Here is a 27,525-nt window from a genome sequence, read left to right as displayed (position 1 = left end):
CCAAGATTGTAACTCGAGTGACATGTCTTAAGGAAGGTTTAAAACACTTGTCAAATGTAAGAGTAAAAGTTTTCTACTCTTGTACATTTGAAATTGGTAAGTTGTGATGTTTTGGATAAAACAAAGACCAACTTCGGCCAATTGTGTGAAGTGTTTGTCTTGATTAGAATCCACACTATCTCTTGGATGTTTGACAAGGGAGTCTTATAGGTAAAGAGGACAGTGGGAGTCTTAAAGGTCTTGAAAGTCTCAAGAACTAATCAAGAATTAAACCTGAAGTTCCTCACTAGCACACGACTTGAGGTTTATAACCTATCGTGTTGACATATTCTGTGCCCATTCCAATCAAAGTTGGCTTTGCATATGAGTTCTTAGAATTCTCAATTGGTTGCACAACAACTTGGAAGAAATGGCAGGCCCTTGATCTGCCAGGTGGCAAGAAGTTAAGATTGAGTTCAATCCATATGAGTTTGGACTTGTCATAATTCTTGTCTTGTGACAATGGTTATGACAATTCACATGGATAAGAACTCATACACCATTAAATCTAAGTGTCATAAGGTTTCTCTCCGATTCATGACAATGATGGTGAGGAAACACTTCCACTAAGTAGATTTTAGCTAGATAGCAATTGTGATATTTGCATTCTCAAAGTCGTTAGTGGAGCGTGTGTGGTTTACCGGCACACTAACTTGGACTTGTGAGAAATGGCAAAGGTCAAAACGATCAAGACTATGATTACGGCATCCCTTTTCATAGTTCTTAAAATTGTTTTGACACACCCATGAGCTATCTAACGGAAGGTGTATGATTTTGATAAAGTCTTATCAAAACAATCTAGTATCAGAAATCTGAACTTTGGTAAGAAAGTCAATAAAGTATTGATTTCTAGAAGTCGAGCTTTCTGAGTACATGTCAAAGCTAGTGGGAGCATAAGTGTTATGCTAATGATCATCATGTTAGTGGGAGCATGATAATTATGATAAAGATTGCAAGTTAGCAATGTTAATTATAGAAAACAAAAGGTTTCAATTGGGAAAAAGTTGTTTTGCTATAATTAAGGGAGAGGAAATTATACTTCATCTCAAATCTATAAGCTTAGATCGTGAGGCTTTAATCATTTAGTCAAGGAAATATATATGAATTTCATGTTGGAATGGCTCAACATAAGGAAATTCTGTATATGGGTCCATTATTTGCGTTCTTAAATTCGATTATGATTACGGCATCCCTTTTCATAATCTGAATTATGAGAACTTGGCAAATAGAAATGGAAATGTTATAGAAAAAGACTAGTTTAGTCTTTATGTGAGACATCATGAATCGTGTCCCATATGCTTCGGATATAGGATCGATTACATGTGCTATATTTATCCTTTCTAAAAGTTTCCAAATGCCTGGGGCATTAAGAAGGGAAAAGGTTTAGAACTGGATATGACTAAAAGGATTAAACAATTGTCGAGGACAATCTAAGGTTTACCAAAGATTGGTTGCTCAAGGACAGTTGGAAGTATAGTGATAATTCTGGAAGGACCGTATTGACATAATCTGTAAGGAGGCAACTCTTGTTCAGAAGTGATAGTCAAAATGGAATCTGGAAATGTTTCAAAGTTAGATTTTTCAATCTGTTTAAGATTAGGAAACTTAATGCAAGAAGGATGTTTCCAAGGGGTTGATCTCCTTTGGAATACTCTGTAAATGATTGTTGCCAAGTCCTTGTGAATTTGTGCATAATCATTACAAGAGGATCAATGCATATAAGTTTAGAATCTAACAGATTTCAGTAAATGACATGAATTTGGAATTCTTGTATTTACAGTAAGGATTTGGGAGTGTGAAAAGAGAATCATTGAAGTTATGTTCAATTGATCTAGTTCACAAAGTAAAGATCATAGACAAACATAGTATGCATACTTGGTGTATGGCATGACTAGTGTTTAGAAAAACATAGTGTACATGCTTGGAGCATGGGACAACTATTGTTTTAAATTCAAGAATAAAGTTGATAGCTGAAACAGTATACAATGAATAATGTGTAATCATATGGTGATAAATAAAAGGTATTTTATTTATGTTCATAGCTTTTGATATCATATTGGATTCAATTATTATTGTGTTTCACTTTGCATGTTTTGACTTCCCGAATAAACTAGGTTATTCTTCCGGAATGACTAAGTTATTCAAACCATCCACAGTCGGTCATATGTTGGAAGTAGATATGAATTTAGACTGTCATGGGTTGGCTTGTAAAGGTCTAAGGTGTTGGACAAAGGGCTACAACACTCATGAGTGCTCATAAGTTCTGAGTATTGGATTCAACTTGCGCTCATTGGAATCACTTCATGGGTTTTATCACGAGTGATCATGAGACGATAATATCTTATATTCTTCAAACCTAGAGATATGAGTTGTTACTATGAGTTGATAGTACATTGATTACACGAAACGCATTGGTAACTCGATGTTATAAAACGTGTCTTTGTGTATGATTCAATAAGTAGTAGAACAAGCCATATGAGTCGAAGTTTATCCATTCCTTTTACCTTCGGGATAAAAGCGATATCTGTGGGCCCCTCGATGATTTGATGATGACAAATGGAAGTGCTCGGCCGGGCCAGGACTGATTTGATTTGTTCAATTAGTCAGTCGTCATAAATCGGAAATCAGGAAACAACAAATGGACAGAGAGAATGATTATAATCCATGTCTCAATCCATATGATATCTAGAATGGAGGAATATATGATCCCTTATCTAATGGACAAGTCATTGACAAAGGTCAGAGTTCATCTACAAGGTCAGAGTTCGACAGAAGCGTTTGAGAGCTACGATTGCCAGTTGGTTCCTGAAGTCATACGCAATAATAGTTTTAGACTTATCCAAGTGGGAGACTGTTGGATTAATGTCTAAGTCCATAACTATAATTGGTAAGACTTAACCCGACCCGGCATGGTCCATTTGGGTTGCATACCATCATGCACTTGGATAGACTATACTGAGAGAAATAAGAAACTTATGGTTATTAATATATTATGAGTTCTAGTATATTGATAATAAGAATAATGAGATTATTTAATTAGTATTGATCAAGAATTAATCTAGGATTAATTAAGTGATCAAAAGAAGACTAATTAAATATATGGGTTGATTGTGTAAATCATCCATACTTGTATAGTGGGCTAATGCTCCATGGATTATCTAGTTGGGCCAAAACCCATATGATGCTCCATGGATGCTCCATGGTGTATTTGAACCCATGGATCCAAGGAAATGGAAAGTCATGACAATTAGGGTTTACCCTAATTTTATAACTATATAAGCATCTTATTCTTGAGGAAAAGCAGCCACTAGTGAGAGAAGAAAGGGCTAGCCGATTTTCATGAAGTGTAGAATTCTCTCCAAGCTATTCTAAGTGTTTTTATGATTGTGAACCATTTGAGGTGTCACACTTGGGGCACTAAGCACTCAAGCTTCATGAAGACATTCTACATCAAAGAGGTATGTATTCTATCTTGTTATATTGATAGTTTTGTATGCTAGATTAGGATAATACCTTGGATGTTCATATTTGCATGTATAATAGAGAAAACATAGATCCAAGGTATTTAGGGTTGCATGTACACTTAGGAGTGTTAGAATGCTCATAACCCAGCACCAACTTCCTCCAAAATCCAAAACACACGCTCGGAGCATATCCTTGAGCATCTGAATCGTCCGCTCACTCTGCCCATCCGTCTGTGGGTGGTAAGCAGTACTGAAATGCAGTCTCGTTCCCAACTCCTCGTGAAACTTCTTCCAAAATCTGGAAGTAAATCGTACGTCTCGATCTGAAACAATCAACATCAGGACCCCATGTCGCGATACCAACCACCTCACATACAACTCTTCCAACCTCTCAGCAGAAGAGCTCTCACTGATAGCAAGAAAATGAGCGCTCTTCGTCAACCTATCCACAATCACCCAAATTTCATCGACTCCTCTCGCAGTCCTTGGCAATTTGGTGATAAAATCCATGGTAATCTGTTCCCACTTCCACTCAGGAATCTCCAGTGGATGCTGGTGCTCGGCCTTAACCTGGCGACAAGTTAGGCACCTCTCGACGAACCATGCAACATCCCTCTTCATACAGGGCCACCAATACTCCTTCTTTAGGTCTAAATACATCTTAGTAGACTCAGGATGGATCGAGAACTTCGATTGATGTGCCTCTTCCATCAAAATGGTATGCGTCCCGCCCACAAACGGTACCCAAATCCGACCCTGAAATGTCATAAGTCCCCGATTATCAGTAACAAACTCCGATACCTGCCCGACAACCCGCTCCCTCTTTCGGTTTTCTGGTCTCGCAACCTCAGCCTGGGCCCCTCGGATGGTGTCCCATACCTGAATCATCACCGTCAACCTCATACAAACGTCTCGGATCGGGGCGCTCTCCGTCCTACGGCTCAAAGTATCGGCTACGACATTAGCCTTGCCCGGGTGGTACAGGATCTCACAATCATAATCCTTTACCACATGTAACCATCTCCTCTGGCGCATATTCAGGTTTGGCTGATCCATCAAGTACTTCAGACTCTTGTGGTCCGTGTATATGGTACACCGGACCCCATATAGATAGTGCCGCCAGATCTTGAGGGCAAACACCATAGCCCCCAGCTCCAGATCGTGAGTGCGATATCTCGACACATGAGGCTTCAGCTGCCTCGACTCATGAGGCTTCAGCTGCCTCGATGCATACGCTACCACAAAATCCTTCATCCCTTCCAGGAGTGCGAGCACCGGGGCTTCGCACAACTTCTGGCGAAGTGTCTCAAATACGGACTGCTGCTCGGGACCCCATGAAAATGCAACATCCTTCCGGGTCATCTTGGTAAGTGGCATTGCGATCTTGGAGAAATCCCTAATAAACCTTCGATAATAGTCGGCCAATCCCAGAAAGCTCCTGATCTCAGTGGGTGATCTCGGCACCTCCCATCTCATCACCGGCTCGATCTTGGCCGGATCGACCAATATCCCTTTCTGATTAACAAGATGTCGTAAGAATTGGACCTCTCATAACCAGAAATCACACTTGGAGAATTTGGCATACAGCCTCTCCAATCTCAGAACTCCAAGGATCTTCCTCAAATGCTCCTCATGCTGCTTTCTAGACCTCGAATATACCAAAATATCATCAATGAATACGATCACCGACCGATCTAGCATCGGCCTGCACACCCTGTTCATGAGATCCATGAACGCAGCTGGGGCATTGGTGAGCCCAAAAAACATCACCACAAACTCGTAATGTCCATAACGAGTTCTGAATGCAGTCTTCTGGATATCTTCATCCCGAACCCTCATCTAATGATAACCCGACCTCAAGTCTATCTTGGAGAACCAAGATGCCCCCTGCAACTGATCGAATAGATCATCGATCCTAGATAATGGATACCGGTTCTTACCCGTCAACTTGTTCAACTCCCGGTAATCAATACACATCCGGTGTGAACCATCCTTCTTCTTGACAAAAAGGATCGGCACTCCCCAAGGTGAGCTACTCGGTCGAGTAAACCCCTTCCCCAACAGCTCCTGAAGCTTTGAGGATAATTCTTGCATCTCTGGAGGCGCGAGGCGATAAGGCGCCTTGGCGATAGGTGCTGCTCCCGGAACCAAATCAATACGGAACTCCACTTGTCTTTCCAGAGGCACGCCCGACAGTTCCTCGGGAAAAACAACCGGAAACTCGCACACTACCGGAACCTCGTCAACCGAACTTGGCCTCTTCGCGGCCACTTGTGTGTCCATCACATAGGCTATGAATCCACTGCAGCCCTGCTGCAAACTCTGTCTCGCCTTAGCAGCCAAACAAAACGCTAACCCACACCGAGTCCCCTCACCATACACAGTAAGCACTCCCCCACTAGGGTCTCGTATGGTGACCATCTGTCTCTCACAGTCAATGACCACTCCAAACTTACTCAACCAGTCCATGCCCACGATGACACAGACATCTCCCATCGTGATAGGAACTAGATCTATAGGGAACTTGACACCAAAAATCTCGAGCACACATCCTCGAATCACGTCGGTGGCATATACTACTTTCTCATCAGCTATGGAAACCCTCAGGGGTCGACTCATCACCTCCCGATCAATACCAATGTGCTGACTAAAAGCCAAAGATACAAAAGACCGACTCGCACCCGAGTCAAATAATACCAAGGCAGGTACAGAATTCACAAGAAAAGTACCTACGCATATCATAATATAAGCACAATATCTCAGTATAAAAGTAAATACACGAAAGAATACATACTAGCCATGACATCGGGCGCCGCGCGGAACTCCTCCGCAGTCAACTGAAAAGCTCTCCCACGAGCCGTCGGAGCCTCGCCCTTCGCCGGTCGAGTCTCGGTAACCCTAGCAGCAGGTGAAGATCCCTGTGCTGATCCTTGGTGAAGCTGAGGACACTCGGCCTTCCGATGGCCGGTCTGGTTGCAATGGAAGCAAACCATAAATCCCTTGGGGCAATCCCTAGCGATGTGCCCCTCCTTGCCATATTTGTAGCAAGCACCTGATCGACAGGCCCCCTCATGACCCTTGCCGCACTTTTCGTAAGTGCGGCCCTTCTGGCCTCCCATTCTCGAATAGGAGGACTTGGTCCGCTTGGTTGCCGACTGAGACTGAGCCGACCGCCGATCCATCCTCTGAGACTCGGCCTCCTCCCTGGCCTGAATCTCTAACTCGATCTCCCTCTTTCGGGCATTTGCCTGGAGCTCAGCAAATTTCTGGTACATCGAGTTCGATACGAACTCCCGAATGTCCCTCCTCAGAATACCCAAATATCAGCTCATCCGTGCCTGCTTCGTAGACACCTGCTCAGGGCAGAACATCGCCCGCTCATGAAACTTCCGGGTAACCACAGAAACTGAATCATTACCCTGCTTAAGGGTCAAGAACTCCTGAATTAGCTGTTCCCTCTCCACCGGGGGAACATACTTGTCTCTGAACATGGTGGTGAAGCTCTCCCAAGTCACTGCTGAAATCTCTGCAAGAGTGAAGTTCGCCGTCACGAACTTCCACCAATCCTTCGCTCCTAGGCGGAGCTGGTTCAAAGTGAATCGTACCCTCAGATGCTCCATACATGAACACATATAGAAGCATCCCTCAATGTCAGCAATCCATCTCATCGCAGCGATCGGGTCCTGCGTCCCATCAAACTCGGGTGGCATCGTGTTGCTGAACTCCCAGAACAACAACGAGTCACCTCCCTGAGGTCTGGCAGCAGCCACAGCTGTTGTAGTTGCAGCCTCAGTCACAGCGGCGTACCGCTCATCAAAAGTCTCCAACAGCGTGGTCTTGATAGACCCAAACATCTCCGGAATCTCGGCCCGGATTGCCGCAGCCACCTCTTCGTGGATCATTTGACAAAGTTCCTCATCACTCACACTGCTCGTCCCAGGTCTATGGCGTGTCCCAACCATCATGCCTCTGAAATACAACATAAAAATGTCATAGACTCAATCGAGCATACTCGCACTCGATAACGCAACCCTACTCGGCCTCCAATACCTAAAGGATTCTTACTTGGGTTGCCTACTGATCCGGTTTCTTCAGTAGTACGGACCATACACTACTGACTACACCGCATCTGCATTCACCACAAGTCCTCCTCCTTGGACCCCGGGACACGAGTACTCTATTCTTGCTATGCTTTGGGTACCTACTCGCTCTCAAGGCATCTCATAGCAGTAGGATTTTCCTAGACTAAGGCATCACAAATCAGGCCACTCTCGTCGTAACATGAATACCTAGTCCACTCTAGCATGCATAACATATCATATTATATCTCATAACACATATTGTAAGGGTATTTTGGGGATTTTACCGTTCGGGCGCTTGCTGACCATACACACGGCTTCTTCTTTGGTTATCACAAAATCTCTTATAAAATTTTATGATTTTATTACTGAACATTTTTTTCTCAAATCCTCGGTTTAAGTTCAGTTACGCCCGAAGGTGCACCCGAATCCCTCAAACCAAGGCTCTGATACCAACTTTTAACAACGTGAATTTTCAAAACAAAATTTTCAATTCTTAAAACATGTTTCCAACCAAAACAAGACATAAAATCCAATGTATCATAAGCATAATACAAAACATGTCAAATCCCAAGATCATAAAATAAATCTTCCTTCAGTGTGTACAGATCACGTCGGTGCCTTCCCATGGTCCTCGCTAGTACCTGAAACACATAACACAACAACTGTAAGCATAAATGCTTATTGAGTTCCCCAAAATACTACTTACGCACATACGCCTTTCCAGGCCATGACCTTCCAGTCCATGTGTCTCAGGGGACTTCCGTCCCGACCCGGTAAACCTTCCGATCCTACCCGCGTCGACCTTCCGGTCCACATCACAATGCCTTCCAGCCCATAACATAAATACCTTTCGGCCCATAACATAATGCCTTCCGGCCCATATCAAGCATAGCATACATAGCACATACAAATGGTTAACTTAATTATATATAATGCATACAGCTCATAACATATCCGACCTTCCGGTCATACATAGATACCTTTCCGGGTATAGTATACTGAGAAGACTCACCCGTAGGAAGTCTAGAATCTCACGTGCTCGCTATCTCCGAATCTCGAAACGAAGACCCAACCCCGCCTAATCACAACGAAATATCATTCTAATTAATATAGGCTTCCAAGACTAGGCTACACCCTTTTCATTATCCCACAGAGGGGTAAAAGACCATTTCACCCCTCCTTGAATCAAAGTCCACATGTTGACCAAAACCCTAAAAGTCAACAAAAGTCAACAGACAACAGTACGCGGGGCGTACTAGCTTCTGTACGCGGGGCGTACATCGATGAACCACAAATGGGGGGTCTCAACCCCTTACGTTGCGCGTACTGAGAGTTACGCCCAGCGTAAGTCCCAGTTTCAGTCATACCATAAATTTTGGTCTTAAACGGTTAAGAAACTCCTTCAACTTCCAGATCTGGCTCTCTTTAAGTCTCCTCTTACATAAAGTCGAAACCTTTCAGCCTTGGCATGGCTGTAAAGGCTCCTACACCCTCTAATACCTTTCTTTTCTCCTCCAAAGATCTAGATCTCATGCATGGCTAAATATTTACATCCAAGTTTACATTTTTATGAACATACAACTCTAATAGACCTAGAATATGATAGATCTAGGCCAATGGAGACTACTTGCTCATAAAGTCTCCATCTTTGGGACGAAAAACCCTAGAAATTGGTCCAAGAAGCATAAGATCTGAAGTTTTTACCTCTGGAAGAAGCTCCAACCTTTGTTATCCACGGATCTACACTTGTCCACCAACTTCTAGCCTCCACAATGGACTCCTATTCACTGTTGCTACCTTGAAATAACACCTTGAAGCTTAGAACACTCACACCCAAGCTATAAACGAAGGAACAAATCTCTTAGGGTTTCTTTCTGAAGGATGGTGGCTGAGGGACAAGGCCATCCCGTTCCTTTTATAGCCACCAAGCCATATTAGGGTTTTGGGTCTGGACCGGTTACACCCGGCGTAACCTTAGGTACGCCCAGCGTACATTGGTGACAACGCGTTCAATTAGGCGCGCGAGTACGCGCAGCGTACTCTTTGTACGCCCAGTGTACTCGCCCAACACAAAGGCCAAAATTACAATTATTAAAAGATGAAGGCTAAATAGTTCAACCTGAATTTTGGGCTGTTACATATTCCTTGTCCTCGTAATGAGTGACCATCCTGATGTTCTGGATCGAATCCATAAAGTTGGAACCATCGAAGATGACTCTCCCACAAAGGTTTGTCAGAGAGAAGGAGTTGGTAGGGTTTAAGCCAGAAGCAACATTGTTTGAAGACATCTGAAAAAGACGAAAGACAAGTTTAGATTAGATATAAAGATGGTGCTTAATAAAACACCCAAATGTAATATTAAGGCTAGGACCCAACAAAATATTTTATAACTTAGAAGAGGGATGTCGTAATCTAAGCTATAAAATATTTGAAGGTAGGTGAATGACAATTCAACCATTTCCACCATGAAAAATGAAATAAATTATTAGGTTTTAATTGGTTTTAAAACTCCTAGATTCTTTTAGATTCATTGAACTTTTCAATAAGTTATAACTTTTAAGATTCTGGGGGTTGGAACTAAAGTCTTTAAAGTGATCAACCTAGCAGTCAACCTGAGGAGGAAACTCTTGTTGATCCGATTGATGAGTCTATACCTATGAGGCGTTCTAGTAGAGTTAGAGTTCCACCTAAGTTTTACGGTTTCCATATTACTGCAGAAGGTGATACGTTTATCAGTGATAGCACGCTGGTAAATTTAGATGTACCTAACAACTACAAGGAAGCCATGGCAGGCCCTAAGTCTACAAAATGGAAAGAGGCGATGGACAACGAGATGAAATCCATGTATGATAATCAAGTTTGGTACTTGGTTGACAATGTATCGGGTCGTAAGAAAGTCAGGTGCAAATAGATCTTCAAAAAGAAGACTGGCATGGATGGGAAGGTACACACATATAAGGCGCGACTGGTTGTGAGTGGATTTACTCAAACTCCGGGAGTTGACTATGATGAGAACTTCTTTCCAGTAGCGAAGATTAAGTCTATTAGAGTTATGCTAGTCCATAAGCTGCGAAGGAATTTACTCAAACTCTGGGAGCTGACTATGATCATAACTTATGAGTTAATGGTTTATTAAAATGAGAGGCTTTTCATATTATGTAACCTATGTGTTTCATAACGGACTTTAAAAGTGTGACTTTTGGTAATCCATAAGTTGAGGACAAATTACGGATTCCATTAAAACACATCAAGATCAAGAATTACACTAACAAGCAAGTTACAAATAATTCCTATAATCTTCTAAACTCATAAGTTCATGAATGTTCATATCAACAATTTCAAGAATCATAAATAAACCATACAAAACTTAAAAATTTGATATTAGCCACTGAAAATGGATTAGTATAACCATTACAACATCTAAAACAGGTTTTATAACACCAAAACAGATTTGGGTAATGTTTCTAGTCCATTTCCAGCAGTAAAAGTCGAAACACTACACTCTGACAAGCCAACTCGTCGAGTGCACGAACTGACTAGCCGAGTTGGTTGAACATAGGCATGGACTCAGCAAGCTCACTCAGGTAGAAAGCAGTTTTGTCGATTTTCTTTACAACTTTGCATCAAGTATCAAGTAAACAAGCCTAGGCTCTGATACCACTGAACGGTTTTGAGAATTTTAATACTCCTAAGGTGTACATGCAACCCTAGAAACCTTGGATCTATGTTTTACTAAGATACATGCAAATTTGATTTCCCAAGGTCATTAACCGAACTAGCATGGCATGGGGAACTTTTAAACATAATAGCTAGTTGAATTACATACCTTTTTTTGTTTGGATTCCTTGAGAACCTTGTGAGCCTAGCACCTCAAGTGTGATGCCTCAAATGTCTCACACAACACCACAACACTTAGAATAAGCTTGAGAGAAGATCACTTACACTCAAAATCGGCTAGCCCTCTTACACTTGCTTGTAGTGTCCGATTTTCCTAGACATGGGGTCTTAATATAGTTGTGACACATGTACGGTTACACCATGTAAACCCTAATTGTCATGTCTTTCCATATTCCATGATCCACGGGTTTATAACTCCCATGGACTATCCATGGAGCACCTTATGGGTTTAGCCCAATTCATATAAACCATGGATCATTATCCCATTATACAATAATGGATGATTTACACAATCAACCCCATATATTTAATTAGTCTCTTTTTGATCACTTAATTAATTCCAAATTAATTATTTGATCAATACTAATTAAATAATATTATAGATATATTAGAACACATAATATATTAATAATCTTTAAGTGTCCTTTCTCTTATTTAGTCTATCCAAGTGTTGCAATGCCATGCAACCCAAATGGACCATGCCAACCGGGTCAAGTACATTCCAGAAATAGTTATGAACTTAGACACCTAATCCAATAATATTATTTCCTATCATGGTTTATACAAACAAGGATTTAGTTTTTCATTTGATAATGAAATTGGTGCTATTAATGCTTTTTATAATGGTGTATTTTATTTTAAAGCATTGCCTTGTAATGGTATATATGAAACTCTGATGGGTGTAGACAACTTAGGAAATAATGTGCTACATATTGATTCTTCCAATAGTTTATATAAGGCATCCTTGTGGCATGGTCGTCTTGGACATGTCAACAAGTAGCGCATAGGCCAACTCCAAAAGGCTAGAGTCTTGGAGTCATTCGACTTTAGGTCGGATGATAATTTTGAATCTTATTTGCTTGGGAAGATGACCAAGTCACCCTTCACTGATACTTGTGAAAGGGGTGAGGGTTTGTTGGATCTCATACTCACTAATGTGTGTGGGCCCTTCAGAAATTCCACAAGGGATGCTAACCGCTTCTATGTGACTTTTACTAATGATTATAGTAGATATAGCTATGTCTACTTTATCAAGCATAAGTTAGAAACCTTTGAAAAGTACAAAGAGTTTAAACAAGTGGAGAATTAGTAGGGCAGAAAGATAAAGATGCTCATATCCGATCGGGGTGATGAGTATCTTAGTATCGAGTTCCTTGACTATCTTAAGGAATGTGAAATTTTTTCACAGTTGACACCACCTAAGACACCACAACTTAATGGTGTGGCTGAGAGGCGCAATTGAACCTTGTTGGACATGGTTCATTCCATGATGAGTCGAGCTTTGTTACCTATCTCATTCTCGGGGTATACCTTAGAGAATGCAGCCATTATCCTTAATCTAGCCCCAACTAAGAAGGTTGCTAAAGCACCTCATGAGATGTGGATAGGGAAAGTCCCCTCGTTAGCACACATCAAGGTTTCGGGTTGTGAGGCTTATGTGAGATGTGAGACTCACGATAAGCTCGAACCTCGTAGTGAGCATTGTAATTTTATTGGCTACTCACAGAAGTCCTTTAGATATATCTTCTCAAACAAAGTGACAATTTTGTCTTTGTTGCGAGGAGAGCAATCTTTCGTGAGAGAGAGAGCTAATATGCCAAGGGGACAGTGGGAGGCAAATTGTCCTTGAAGAGCTTCAAGGGTCAAGTGGTGAAGGAACCTCAAACACTAGCAATCAACCTGAGGAGGAAACTCCTGTTGAGCCGATTGACGAGTATGTACCTATGAAGCGTTCCAGTAGATTTAGAGTTCCACCTGAGTTTTATGGTTTCCATATTACTGTAGAAGGTGATACGTTTATCAGTGATAGCACACTGGTAAATTTGGATATACCTAACAACTACAAGGAAGCCATGGCAGGACCTGATTCTACTAAATGGAAAGAGGAGATGGACAACGAGATGCAATCCATGTATGATAATCAAGTTTGGAACTTGGTTGACAATGTACCGGGTTGTAAGAAAGTCGAGCGCAAATGGATCATCAAAAAAAGAGTGACATGGATTGCAAGGTACACACATATAAGGCACGAATAGTTGTGAAAGGATTTACTCAAACTCTGCGAGTTGGCTATGATGAGAAATTCTTGCTAGTAGCGAAGATTAAGTCTATTAGAGCTATGCTAGTCATAGTTGCATTTTATGATTATGAAATATGGCAAATGGATGTCAAAACCACTTTCCTTAATGGATTGTTGGTTGAGGATATTTACATGAGTCTGCCAGAGGGTTTTGTCAATGCCAAGTACCCTAATAGAGTGTGTAAGCTTCAGAATTCCATTTATGGATTGAAACAAGAATCTCGCAAATGGAATCTTTGTTTCGATGAGAAAGTCAAAGAGTTTGGATTTTCGAGATGTGAGGATGATTCATGTGTATATGTCAAGGCTAGCTGGGAGTATAGTTAGTTTTCTGGTGTTGTATGTGGATGACACACTTCTTATAGGAAATGACATCCCAACCTTATAGGAGGTTAAGTTCTGGCTTGGGAAGTGTTTCTCTATGAAGGACCACGGAGAAGTTGGCCATATTCTTGGGATAAGGATATTGAGAAATGGGAGTAAGAGACAAATTGGACTTAGTCAAAGTACCTACATGAAAAAGATGTTGAAAAGGTTCAATATGGTGGACTACAAGAAAGGTGACTTACCGATCCAAAGCAATGCCAAACTAAGTAAGACTCAGAGTCCAAGTATAGAGGCTGAGATAGTTGAAATGATTCAAGTACCATATGCTTTCTCTATTGGCTCAATCATGTATGCTATGACTTGTACTCGCCCTGATGTGGCCTTTTCTTTCAGCATGGTCAGCAAATATCAAGGGAATCTTGGCAAGGCTCATTGGACTGCGGTAAAGAATATTCTCAATTACCTACGGAGGACTAAGGACTGGTTCCTTACCCTTGGTGGGAGTGATGACTTGAGAGTGGTGGGGTATAGTGACACCAGTTTCAGACCCACAAAGATAATTTTCGCTCTCATTCAGGATGGGTATTTACCCTAAATAGAGAAGTAATCACTTGGAAAAGTTCCAAGCAGGAGATTGTAGCATATTCAACATGCAAATCAGAGTACATAGCAGCAAGCGTAGCGGCGAAGGAAGCGATATGCTTGAAGAACTTCATCGGATGCCTTGGAGTTGTACCAGCTATAAAGGAGCCTATGGAGATTTTCTGTGACAACGATAGTGCGGTGCCTTAGCCAAGGAACCAAGGGATTATAGCAAATCCAGGCACATTGACAGAAAATATCACTTCATAAGACATCAGATAGAAGATGGACTCCTCGTAGCAAAGAGGGTATCGTCAGAGGAGAACCCAACAGATCCCCTTACGAAGGGACTGAGTAGGTTTAAGCATTTACAGCATGCGAGGCGCATTAGGCTGAAAGACGATATTAGTTTTATTGATTAGATAGCTATTTAGAAACTTGTAATAGTTGAAATGTAATTGACATTTGATGAATAAATAAAAGGTGTTTTTATTTATAAGTAATGTTACTATCTTATGTCAATCATTTACTATTGTTTCATTTTGCATATTTTGACTTCCAGAATAATTATATTATTCAAACTGTCCACAGTCAAACATACTTTGGAAGTATGTATTAAGGCAATATTGTCTTGAATTTAGCTTGTAGATTGTCTAAAGTGTATTAGACATATTAAGGTTTTCTAAAACATTCATGAGTTCTCATAAGGTCTGAGTATTGGATTAAACCTAAGCTCACTTGTATCACTTCATGGAATTTATCTCGAGTGATCGTGAGACGATAATATCATATAAGTCTTCAAACCAAGAGATATGAGTTGTTGACTATGAGTTGATTGTGCATTGATAGTGCAAAACCACATCAGTAACTTGATGCTATAAACTGTGCTATTGTGTACAATTTAACGAGTAGTTAGTACAAGCATATGAGTCGAATTTTGTCTGTTGAGTTTAGTTTTTGGATGATTAAAAGTGATATCTTGGGCCCTTCTATGATTTTTTTTTTTTTTGATTTATGTGTCGGGCTCGGTCAGAACTCAATTGATGTGTTCGATTAAGTTCTATGTCAAACAAATCGGAAATCAGGAAACAAATGTTGGACAATAAGAATGACTATATTCCATGTATTTATCTGGCTGGTATCTTGACAACAAAGGATTATTTGATCCCTTATCTAAATGACGCGTCACAGTTCAATAGAGGCTTTTAAGAGCTACGATTTCTAGTCGGTTCCTGAAGTCATACTTGCAACTATAATTATTAGACTTCTCCAAGTCGTAGACTTTTGGATAAGGTGTCTAAGTCCATAACTATATTTCATATGTACTTGACCCAAAAGTAGCATGGTCCATTTGGGTTGCATTTCACCGAAACAATTTGTAAGGATGGACATTTGAGAAGAGGTTATTTATGATTTATTAATATATTATAAGTTATAATATATTAATATGAAATCATATTATTTAATTAGTATTGATCAATAATTAGTTTGGAATTAATTTAGTTATCAAAAGAGACTAATTAAATGTAAGAGGATTGATTTGGTAAATCAATGATTCTTATAGTGTGGGCCTATGGTTATTTAGGATGGGCTAAACCAATATGGTAGTCCATGGATAGTTTATGGAGGTTTAACCCATTAATCCTATGTAATATGAAAGGTCATGGTGCATTACGGTTTTGCCACACTATAAAAGAAACCCTCTAGTCTCCAAAATCGGCCCCATGTGTTCATTGTAAGAGCTATAGTCGATTTTGTGTGTAAGTGATTCTCTCTCAAAGTCCTATATTGTTGGTGGTGTTTTGTGAAGCATTTGAGGCATCACATTTGGGGTGCTAGGCTCTTAATGGTTCAAGTCAACTAGCTACAACAAGAGGTAAGTCATATAACTAGTTTTTGTTATACAAGTACCCATGTTTTGTGTGCTAGTTAGAACAATGCTTTGGAAAAACAAATTGCATGTATAATTAGAGAAAACATAAATGCAAAGCATTTAGGGTTGTATGCGCACCTTAAGGTTGTGAGAGTGCTCAAAACCCATCAACTTACTCGAAGATGATTTACCATTTTGGTGAAGATAGGAAAATATCTCTCATTGATAAAAAAGAATATGCAAGCAATGTTGCATTACTCCTATTTTGTCTTCATGTTTTTGGCTATCCCCATCATTACAACTTTGGGCCTCCACTATGGGGATCGATTACCTTTAGTTAAGCCATCTTGTGTAACATCCTGTTTCGAGAAGTTCATATTTCAGGATTATGGACAATAAATGGATCAAATGGAGGCCTTAGGCTTCAATGGAATGAATTTTAAACTCTATTTGAGGTGTATGATGTTGGACAAATGATTGAAACCTTGGGTTGTTCGATGGAAGTTGAAGGGTAAAATGGGAAAGGTTATGTTTCAGGCCTCTTGTGTAAATTAAGGATTTTAGCTCGAGTTGTTTTTAGTTATAAGTATCAAAATAGAATTATACAGCTCATCGTTCCCATTATGTGGATATAAAGATCATTGAAAATGGGGTTGAAATGAAGAAGTTATGGTTGTTTTAAGTTAAGTTGGAAAAACAAGTATGCTACATTGGGCATACTAAGCTGAAGGAAGTTATGTTTTTAGGATGTTACGTTGGGCATAACTTTAAGTACGATGGGCATACCGCTGCAGTGCAAATACCCTATTTCTGTCGTTTTGAGCCCTATTTAAGGACTCTAACCCCTTAGGGTAATTCCTAACATCAGCCTCCACCATTTTGAGCCTCCAACTCGAAACCCTAGCCCCTAGATCAAATCTTGAGCCTTTCTATGTGTTTTGAGTGCATTTTGGATGAAAGATAAGTTCAAGCTTGTTGATTGTTAAAGCTCAAGCTTGTGGATCCAGAGCCTACATTGCTTTTCATAACTCCAGAAGATATAAAGCTTGAATCTTGATGATGTGTTTGTTAGATCTAGCTAGTTTTGGGTTTTATGAGCTCTTTGGTCACTTTAGTACATAAAGTTAAGATCTTGAAAGTGTGTGACCTTGTTATGGATAAAGTTGTAAAATTTATCCATCTAAACATCATTTTGATTCATATCTGAAGGTTGTAGAGTTGGACTTAATGGATTATGTTGAGAAAGATGCATTTTTGGTCCATTTGAGACTTAAAGACTAGATCTTGGTTGTTTGGATCATCTTAATGGATAAAGTTGGAAAATTTATCCATTCCAGAGCTATTAGGAGTCATAAAAATGTGATGTTGGTCCCTTTCCTTTCTTTATGCATGAGATATGAGTTTTTGGTTTGTGTAATAGGTTAAGGTTTAGTTGTTGGGCCCTTTTTAGTCTTGGAAGGTTATAAAGTTGGAAACTTTATGACTTATAACGTCATTTGGAACTAGATCTGGGTTTTGAACGATGTTTCTTAATAGATTAAACACTTCATTGAAAGCAGAATGTGGCAGCTGAGTACGTTAGGCGTACTTGAAGGTACAATGTGAGTACCTGGTTAAGACCCCATTTTTTGGCTGAGAGAAATGCACTACACTGGGCATATTAGTTGAGTACGCCGAGCGTACTCAACCTTAGTTGAATCGTTGACTTTTTGACTTTTGACCTTTGACCAGGATTTTGACCAAGTTTGACCTAAGGACATTTTAGGTAATTTGAATTATAGTTTGAGATTTCAGTCCCTGTTAATTATATAGGTGACCGGTAGAGATAGCTTTTGGAGTAACGATCGGTGCATCTATTCTTTTAGACTGTGATATGAGTCTCCTCATTGGAGCAACGGTCGGTTTAGCTATTCAGGTATCTCTGTTTTCAAAAGGAAGGGTTCGATTTGATCGCACTGCATCCACTGGAGTTTTACTCCACACTGAATGTTTACAAATTACTCTGATGTTTGGAAATTACTTTGACTCTAATAGTCTTTTGGAACAATGAATGAACTGTTTTAACTTATTTAAAAATAAATTTTTTATTCGGTATTTTTGGACGTTACATCTTCTTTGTGAATATCCATAATAACACCTAATAAGATAGTAATAGTAATAAATAATCTCCCTAATCTAATAAATAAAAAATTTTATTTTCCCATTCACAAGTATCATCATTGGCGGATCTTAAAAGGGGTCAGGGGAGGCTATGCCCTCTCCGGTTTTAAAGCTTCTAATACCGGCATATGTATAGTGTATATATGAAATAAATCAACTAATCTATAAATTGGCTAGTTGGCCCCTGATTTAAGCTTACTGATATATACTTATTGATATATATATGTAAAAAAAAATTAATAAAATTTAGTTTCTAAGTAAGAAACAACATACCAAATTAACCAAAAATCAAGGAGATCACGAAAAAGTTGTAACAATCCCATTAGGCAACTATATCTCTTAAACAATTAACTATATAAAAAGCTAAAATGTAATCAAATTTATGAGGTTCTTGGCTCAAGTTTTGAGTAATAGAAATCAGTAAAACCCTCACAAAAAGTATCAATCAACCGGAAAAACTCAAAATTTCACCGCCAAAATGACGTTGTCGCCTAACTGCACCTCCTCCACCTGTTGTCGTTGTCGGACTGACGCCTTCTTCGAGCACTCATTCATCTCAACAGGACGCCAGACAGTTTACCTATAACATTCCCTTTGCGATCCAGGCTCCTCTCTACCGGAGTGAGCTATACTTGGTTTCTTCCGGTACTCTCTCATTGCTTTATATTTCTTGGTTAAAGATTGTGAAGTGTGAACGGTGATTGTGAAGATATATATAACAAAGTACATCTAACACCAATTGCTTTATCGTGTAAGATACACTAAAATCATACACAATTGCTTTATGATAAAGCATATAAAAATATTTATCATTTTTATACCCCATTATTCTTTGAAAATGTAAAAACAATTTGAAAACAATAAAGGGTATAATACTTAACATATGCTATCTTATATATAGTGAAAAGTAACTAACTTGTATTTTTCTCCAAAGTGGTTGTTTGTTACATATATTTAATTTATTTTTTAAAATTTGATAGTATCATATTTTGAAACGATTTCTTTACATGGTTATTATAAAGTTTTGATTTTGGCCCCTCGGTTTTAGTATTCATGTTCCACCGCTGAGTGTCATATTATTAAAACTTCTTATTAATGTTATATATCACCTATCATCTCACTTGTCAACCTATTAATTATCAATATCAAATTTTAAATTTAATATTTCTCACTCTAATTACATTAAATTAATAATTAATTCTCCATTTTAAATTTCAAATTTCAAAATTTTTCATTCTAATTATATTAAATTAAAAAATAAAATAAAATCATATCAAATTATAAAGTGATATAACTTTATGTATTTATTTAAATCAAGGATTATAATTTTATACAACTAAAAAAATATTTCTTAAATAATAATTTATTTAAAGTAATTGATTAATAATTTTTATTTTTTAATAAGAAAGTTTAATTAATTTTATAACCGTTGTTATCACGGATTATAAACTACTAAAATTTAAAACAATAAGTAAAATAGTTACTTAAAAGCGTCAAAGTTAGAAACATATAAAACTTTTTGGATAAAACCAAACATGATGATATGTTTTATAAGTCAAAATATCATCACATTATACCAAATGTTTCCAAAATTACTTTGGGCAAATTAATGTTGTCCTACAAACCTACTAAACGTAACCAAACAACAGGCTACAACCCACTTGCTAATTCGGTCCACTAGTCATCAATACAACTATACAAGTCAACAACTCGTTCATTGCTACGAAGACCAGGTTCGAATCCTTGACGTGGTAATTCGTTGGATTACCATATATATATATATATATATATATATATATATATATATATATATATATATATATATATATATATATATATATATATATATATATATATATATATATATATATATATATATATATATATATATATAGAGAAAGAGAGAGAGATAGGTTCAAATGTTTTCAACAAGTATTGTGTGCTTAAATGTACCAATTACAATTTAGCAAATTATTAATTAATTTTTTTAATACATGAGGGTAATTATGTAATCTTTCATTTTAATTCCTTATTTATTCTTAATCTTATCCCTTTATATTAGACAATGTTTTATGATTGATTTACTTATCTTTAATGTAATTTTCTCTATATAATCGATTTTAATGTCCGATCCACAAACACAGATCACAATTGTCGAATACATAACCTGCGGATCAATTTGTGTTACTCATTCGATGGATGTTCATACTGGAAATCGGAACCAGGTATTGCTACATATTTGCAAGCATCTATCAACGATAATCCTGATATTGTTTCAAACGTCCCCCACACACCCTTTTACTGTTTTTATATATACAGATGTATTAAATCTGATAATCTTCCAGGAAAACGATGATCAAAATCCCGGGAAGGATTTGGGTAATGTCAGTTATCCCAAGAATCCGGTGAATCAAGTTGTGAAGAAAATAAGAAGATGTAAAACATGCTTTGGAGTTGGTCATGATAGCAGGAATTGTCCTTTCGGATTGAAGAAATCATAGAACTACAAGAACTTCATCAAATTGGTCGTTTTTAGATATTATTTAGTTTGATTTCAGTAAAATAAAAGTAATTTTTGATGAATTATATGGTATTATCAAGTTTCAGTTCAATGTAATAAAGTGGTTGTTTGATGAATTCTATGTGTCTTTCTTTAAGTATTATGGTTAGAATTAATAAGATGTTCGTGTTCTCTGCTATATTTATGTGTTATATGATCATACAGGTTATCATTCCAACAGAATATCAAGGCAGATTCGAGTTAACAAGAATTATTAATGCATTCATTGATTCGAGTTAACAAAAATTGATATGTTTTATAAGTCATATTTGCTATAGTATTCTGATAGAATTATTTCATTCCGATAACATGCAAAGTTTTTTAATCCATATTTATACAACATTCTAATAGAATAATTTCGTCAATAAAATATTCTGCAACTTTTCTTTAAAAAAATACATAATAATATTGTTAAGTAGTTAATATAATGTACTGTAGGAATTTTTTATATTTGGAATGTGAATATAGTACCATATGAATATTTTTTCCTTTATCAAGTTTTTAAAAAAAATCAAATCGGAAACTTTATTTTTATCAATGATCCCTAATATCAAGGGTTTTAATGTGCATAGAATCCGTTTTCATCCCTATTTAGTTTGTATGACATTTTTAAATATTTTAATTTTTCAACAAACAAAGCATATACAAACACTCTCGGAATTTCTTAGCAATGGGCGATCAAGAACCAGATGTCAATAATCATATTAATGAGGAACATTATTTGGCTAGTGATGATGACAATGGAATTGAAGATTTTGATTTTCCTGATAATGATACACTATATAATGACGGATTTCAAACAGGAGAAAGCAGTAATCCTGATTTAGGTTAGTTTTTTGATATTTTGTTTAATTTTTCATTTTATTTTCAGATTCTATATTGTAACAAACATGTTTAATGTTAAATGTTAATATTTTCATTGCTGAACATACAGAGGACGCAAATAATGATGAAGACGAAAATCACTTCGTTGATGAAGATATAGAGATTAATATTGATTACAGTGAAGGTACTAAATTCAATTCAGGATACTCAAGTTGTTACAGAAAAAAGTTAATGCTTTCAGAATAATATTTATATAATTCTTTCAGAATGATTATGTATTTGCTATTTTAAACAGGACAACCACATGTTATTCATGAAGATACAGAGTTTAATATTGATTTCAGTGAAGGTACTAAATTCAATTCAGTATATTTTAATTTTTACAGAAAAAATAAAATTGTGTCAGAATAAAATTTATATAATTCTTTCAGAATAATTTTGTATTCGCTATGTTTAAGCAGGACAACCACATGTTACTCATAATTATGTTTCTCCTGGTGGCACCTTGTATTGGACTCCGATTGTTTTAGATGACATCAAACCAAAAGTTTCATCAAAATTTAATTCATATGGTGAAGCAGAACGAATGTATAGAAAATATGCATTAGAATCTGATTTTGATGTCAAGCTTGGAAGAGTCCAAAAAATGAAAAATGGGATTATTACAAATAGACATCTTGTGTGCAATCGGGAAGGTTATCCGAATACTAGTAAACTAGATACTCTAGATATTCAACATAAAAAGACTCAAAGAAGGAAATATTTATTTAGGAGGAATTGTAAAGAGAAAGTTGTTTTATAAATAATTCTCGGTACTCTTACATATGTCGTGAGTGATTTTGTAGAGCGACATAATCATGAGTTGTTTAGCAAAGGCAATATGGACTTATCTCGTTCAAAAAGAAAACTTTATTATTCCCAAGAAATTTTCATTCATAATTTGTCAAAACAAAACATTGGTCCTGTAAAAGCACATAGACTGTATAGTGCTCTTCAAGTTGGTCCTTCCGTTCGAGGTGGATTGGTTACTGATTTTAAGAATGCTAGTAGGAATCTTAATTGTTACATAGGTGGGAGGGATGCGAAATTCTTTGTTGACAAGATGAATGACAGGAAGAAAAATGTCCCATCATTTACTTTTGAGTATAAAGTGTCGAACAAGAGATTGAATTCTTTATTTCGGGCTAACGAAACAGCAAAATATAATTACAATTCATTCGTAGACGTTGTATCACTCGATGCCACATTCAGCATGAATAAGTATTTATAATCTTTAATACTTTTCAATAAGAATTTCATTATTTTCAGTTATGTAAACTAATATTTTATTTTTTAAATAGGTATGATATGGTTTTTGTTCCGTTTACTGGCATCGATAATCACAAAAAATGTGTAACATTTGGTGCTGATCTTTTAAGTAAAGAAGATGGAGTTTCTTATGAATGGTTGCTTAGAGCTTTTTTGAAAGCTTTTAGAAAACAACCTCAATTGGTTTTATCTGATCAAGATCCAGCTTTGAAAAAAGCTATAGATAAGATTTTCCCATTGGCACATCATAGGTTATGTATGTGGCATATAACGAAGAAGTTGCCTAATAAGGTATGCTTAAAACAAATATTATTCGTATTTTTTTGGCATGATTCTAAATTTATTTTCTCATATTCTACCAGTATATTTTGTTTTAAACAGAATCAATTGCATTAACTCTTAATTTTTCTTATCATTCTTCAATGATTTTTTAAAATCCCTTGAAAAGTTCATTCATTTTCTCCATTCACTCATTCAGCACCACACTATGAGGGAATTTTTCCAAACCATCCTTCAACGCAACCTCCATAGTACTTTTCTCTATTAGAATTACCCCATAACTATGCTCTATAACAGCAGCGTACGCCTGTAATACATATAATTAATAAATAATGACATTATAAGAATATGTACTATATATTCTATTAGAATATATCATTAACTATTAGTTTCAGAATATGTACTTCATATTTTACCATAATATTACCTCCTCATCTCCAAAATCCCTCTTAAAGCTTAGCATTTGCTGTTCTTCAGCTCCTGTTTCATCGCCCATATCGACATCATCATGCTCATCCCGAAACTGCCTCCCGCCAAACGGATTTCCAATCGTTGAATCTCTAACAATTTAGCATCGTTTATATGCCCAATAAAAGGAAGCCTTTTGTCTATCTTGATAGAATACTTCATGTTATACACGTACACCAAATGAAAAAAAAACATTAACTTAATCAATACATCAATAATAAATCGATACAAAATATATATTTTCATATAAAACTATTTCAAACTTACAATCAGAAGTGTAATAGGACCACTGTAGTAGCTTGATTTGTCATCCCTTTTCCATAGTTTTTTTTTAGATCCCAAACAATCAAGCATATATTTACACCAATTTAACTTTGAAAAGTCTTCTACCAACACCAACTTCCTTACCACTTTTATTTGATTTCTTCCCATCAACATTGACTCTATGAAGTTGTTAACAAATAGGGTCAAAAAATTCAGCCTAAACATCAAATTATCCTTTGTTGTAGACTGAATTCTTCTTAAATACTCCTCACCATTGAACTTATCACCACTATATTGTCCCCTCCATTCTTCTAGAATTTCATTTCCCTTATCACACAATGGTAACTCATTGATGTCTTCTCCACCAAATGGCAACCCCATCATATCATGCACTGTTTGTTCTGTTATCTCAATAACAGAGTTTTGTAGGACAAGTCTTTTACTATCTGCATCATAAACATCTAAAAGATAGTAGCTTAGTTGTCCCGGATAACTTGTAATATTCACTTGCAGAATTGATCCAAAACCCATTCTCAAGATTACTTGTTTCTATTCCGGCAACATTCCCATAACAGCTGCAGTGACGTTATCACATTTCATTCTGGTTGGAAGGTATCTTAAACCAGGTGGGTATTCCTTATTTGTTTTTCTAACATTATCTTCTTTTTCCTCTTTGACAGATTTAGCAATTGCCTTATTTTTTAAATGTTTTACAATTGGAACTCTATCAAATTGCCTCTTCGACCTTATCTCTCTTTCCAAAAGTAGTGCATTTAAAGGTTTAGGAGTTGTCTTTTGTTTAACTGATTTATCAAGCTTTTTCTTTGACCTTCTTTCTTGGTTCACATGTTCTTCTTCATGAATTTGTTCTGATACAACACACAATAGATAGCATAATGTTTAGTATTAGATAATTTGGGATTAATGTTTTATAAATTAAGATATTCCTTATATTATAACAGATTAAAATTTTATTTGTATAACAAAACCATCATACACACATCACACAAATATATTACAATATAATAAATTCTAACAGAATATAAAAAATAAATTATTCTACAACAATCAAATACAGTTTATTCATAATTATACCAGAATCATATTCACACTCATATGCAACATTACATTCTTTTAGAATATTACGCACGTAATCTTTTCCAATATATAAGATTTTGATTGTTTCAGTTTAATTCATTAATCATCTACAAACTTTGATTCAGTTACAATTTAACATTTTTATGCTATGCTAATTAACTACTTACACGGATAAATTTTCATTACAAAGTTAACTAATAAAACAAGTAGGCTAATTCTACAAGACTCAAATACATTTAATTTAGAATTCTATCAGATTCATACAATCGAATTTCACACTAATATATAATATAACATTCTATTAGAAGTGTTAAATAGTGAAACAAGTTGACTTATGCTAGCAAAATATCAACCATTTTCAGGTTCATATACACAGAACATTCTATTAGAATATGAAACATGTAAACTTCTTCCACATAAGTTAACTATGATTTTTTTCAGTTGAAGTCATTAATCAGCTACAAACTGTGATTCCATTACAATTAAAAATCTGTATAAAATGCTAATTAACTACTTCAATATAGAAATTTAGAGTATAATGTTAACTAGTAAAACAACTAGACTTATGCTAGCAGAATATCAGCCATGTTCATGTTTGTATACACATAAAATTCTATTAGAATATGAAACATGTAACCTTATTCCACATACAGGAACTATCAATTTTTCAGTTTCAGTCATTAATCATCTACAAACTATGATTCCATTAGAATTAAAATTCAGTATAAAATGCTAATTAACTACTTCAGTATAGAAATTCAGCTTACAATGTTAACGAGTAAAACAAGTACACTTATGCTAGCAGAATATCACCCATGTTCAGGTTCTTATACACATTACATTCTAATAGAATATGAAACACGTATACTTATTCCACATACAGGAACTATCAATTTTTCAGTTTCAGTCATTAATCATCTACAAACTGTGATTCCATTAGAATTAAAATTCTGTATAAAATGCTAATTAACTACTTCAGTATAGAAATTTAGCTTACAATGTTAACTAGTAAAACAAGTACACTTATGCTATCAGAATATCAACCATGTTCTGGTTCTTATACACATTACATTCTAATAGAATATGAAACATGTATACTTATTCCACATACAAAAACTATGATTTTTTCAGTTTAAAATGCTAATTAACTACTTAAATATAGAAATTTAGATTACAATTCTACCAGAATATCAAAAATGTTTAGGTTCATACACACAAAACATTCTATTAGAATATGAAACATGTAACCTTATTCAACATACAATCGCTACGATTTTTTCAGTTTTAGGTACTAAATCATATACAAACTGTGATTCCATTAGAATTTAAAACCTGTAAAAAAGCTAACTAACAACTTAAATATAGTAATTTAGTTTACAATTTTAACCAGTAAAACAAGTATACTTATTCTATCAGAATAACAACCATGGTTACGTTCATATAAACAGAACATTCTGGCATAATAATATACACAGTAACGATTCTTAATAAAATACGAAAAAATGACACATTTTTCTTCCAGACCACAAATCATACATGCATATAAAAGATTTCAAAAACACTACCTAAATTCTACTACATTTTTCGAACTAAATAAACATTAAATACCACAAAAAAAATTGTTACCTTCAGGTTCAGCAACGAAATCTTCATTGTCGTCTTCAAGATTCAACGTCGTTTCTACTGTGTTCTTGAACTTTGACTTAAATGAACTGAATCGTGTATTCCTCATTGTTGCAGAATACCGTTAATATAAGCCCCCAAATGTCGATTCCGTCTTTTAGGGTTAAATGTCGATATTTATAAGAAAAACCTTCAAACGATCTTCTGATTTTTGAAGATTGATTAGAATAAATCAAAATGTTTTTCAACCTCCTAAGGATTTGGGTTCTTGATTATGAGAGTAAGCGAGATATGTGGGATTATCGGTTGATCATTTCATATTATCCACCGTTTCCTGATTAAATGACGGGGCAAAATACCATTTTACCCTTGTTTGACCGGTCAATTGATTAAAGCCTATTTATTTTATTTTTTCTATTTAATTTAAAAAGAAAATCACTTTCTTAAATTACCACAAATGATTGGCCTACAATCATTTACATGGGCACACAATACTTAATAAAAACAAAATAACCTAACCATATATATATATATATATATATATATATATATATATATATATATATATATATATATATATATATATATATATATAT

The sequence above is a fragment of the Lactuca saligna genome, chromosome 4, assembly GCF_052625555.1.
Source record: "Lactuca saligna cultivar CGN05327 chromosome 4, ASM5262555v1, whole genome shotgun sequence".
NCBI lineage: Eukaryota > Viridiplantae > Streptophyta > Magnoliopsida > Asterales > Asteraceae > Lactuca > Lactuca saligna.
This window is presented reverse-complemented; position numbering follows the sequence as displayed.